We start from the raw sequence: 2,354 nt of genomic DNA on the forward strand, positions 1-2,354 counted from the left end.
TAAAAGAACTAACAGATCTGTCCTGGAGGAACTTCAGCCAGAATGCTCCTTGGAGGCAAGAATGCTCAGACTTCATCTCACCTACTTTGGTCATGTTGCTAGAAGGGACCATTCCCTGGTGAAGGAAGCAATGCTTGGTGAGGTAGAGGGTCAACCAAAGAGGGTAAGTCTCTCTATGAGGTGGATTGACATGTTGGCAGTGGTAATGGGCTCAAGTATAGCAAGAATCATGGACCTGGCTCAGGACCAGGTGGTGTTTTGTTCTGCTATGAATAGGGTCACTATGAGCCAGAGACAACTCAATGACACCTAACAACAACAGCAGATCTCATCATGGAAGTGATTACATATCAGAGCTCATCATGGGGGATGACAACATCATTACATAGCTAATAAACTACATCATAACTGAGAAACCATTGAGAATCATGGCCCAGTCAGGTTGACACTCAATCTTAATTATCACAGACACAGAGACTTGAGCATGTTATCTAATTGTTTCTATGCAAGCTGATAGAAAACTCTTTATGGATTCATGCCCAGTCAAGGAGCCACACATTTATGCAAATACTTCCACATGATGATATTAGTAACTAATTCTACCATTGTCAAAAAAAATGAAGCTATTCAGTTAAAAATTGAGGCAGTAAGTGGTTCAGTAGTATAATTCTCACCTTCCATGCAGAGAAACTGGTTCAATTCCTGATTAACACACCTCATACACAGCCACCACATATCTATCAGTGTTGGAGTACAAGTTGCTATGAGGCTGAATGGAATCAGTGGAACTTCTGGATTAAAACTGGATTAGGAAGAAAGGCCTGGTGATCTACCTCTGAAAACTAGCCAATAAAATTCCTACAGATCACAACAGTATGATCTGCAAGCTTTCATGGTACAGGACTGGGCAGCATTTTGTTTCGTTGTGCATGAAGTTGCCGTGAGTTGAGAGCTGACTGGACAGCAGCTAACAATAACAACATCAATCAAAAATATTAAAAAATTATCAAGTGTTAAACCAAGTGTTCAGGAGAGTAGGAATTTTGCTTAACTGATAGAAATTAATCTTTTTTTTTTTTTAATTCATTTAAACATCCTTTGGGAAAAGTTAGCTATTCAGTATTCAGCTATTAAAATACATATTATGTTTCATTCCCAAAAGTAATCTGGGGCACACCAATGTCAAGAGAGATGGTATGTATTATATTGAAAATCATTCTGCCATCTAATATTAATATTAGTAATAATTGTTAAGTGCCATTGAATTGGTTCCAATTCATAAAGGTCCTAGGTATAACAGAATGAACAGAATGAAACACTGCTTAGTCCTTCACCATCTTCACAATAGTTTCCAAGAGTAAGGCTGTTGTCACAGACACTGTGTCAATCAAACTCATTGATGGTCTTCCCCCTTCTTGCTGACCCTCTACTTGACCAAGTACTATCCTTCTCCAGGCATTGATGCCTTCTGAGAAAATGACCAAAGTATGAGAGATGAAGTCTGGTCATTCTTACTTCTAAGGAGTATTCCAGCTTTACTTTCTCCTAAACAAATTTGTCCATTCTTCTGGCAGACATTCAATATTCTTTGCCAACCCCACAACTCAAATGTGATCTTTCTTATTAATTTTATAATTTTCACATGCATATAAGCCTATTGAAAGTACCATAGCTTGAGTCAGGTGCACCTTAGTCTTCAAAGTGACATGTTTGCTCTTTAATATTTTAAAGAAGTCTTTTGCAGCAGATTTGCTCAATGCAATACATTGATTGATTTCTTGACTGATGCTTCCATATGTGTTGACTGTGAATCCAAGTAAAATGATATCCTGGATAGCTTCAATATTTTCTTCAGTTATCATAATGTTGCTTATTGATCTAGTTATGAGGACTTTTGTTTTCTTTATATTATGCTGAAATCCATATTGTAATCTGTAGTCTCTGATCTTCATCAGTAAGTGCTTCATGTCTTCTTCATTTTTGCAAGCAAGATGTCCCAAGCATATTGCAGGCAGTTAATGAATCTTCCTCTGACACTATATTGTTCATGTAGCCCAGCTTCTAAGGTTATTCTCTCAGTCATGTTAATGGTTGTCACTGTTATTAGGTGCTGTTGAGTTGATTCTTACTCATAGGGACCCAGTGGACAACAGAACAAAACACTGCCTGGTCCTGCACCATCCCCACAATCCTTGCCATACTTGAACCCATTGTTGCAGCCATTTTATCAATGCATCCCAAATTCATTGACCCTCTACTCCACCAGGCATGATATCATTCTGCAGGGAATGGTCTCTTCTGACAACATGAGCAAAGTAGGTGAGATGAAGTCTAGCCCTTTTTTCTTCCAAGGG

Source organism: Orycteropus afer, unplaced genomic scaffold, assembly GCF_000298275.1.
Source record: "Orycteropus afer afer isolate SDZICR_OR568_19922 unplaced genomic scaffold, OryAfe1.0 scaffold00382, whole genome shotgun sequence".
Taxonomy (NCBI): Eukaryota; Metazoa; Chordata; class Mammalia; order Tubulidentata; family Orycteropodidae; genus Orycteropus; species Orycteropus afer.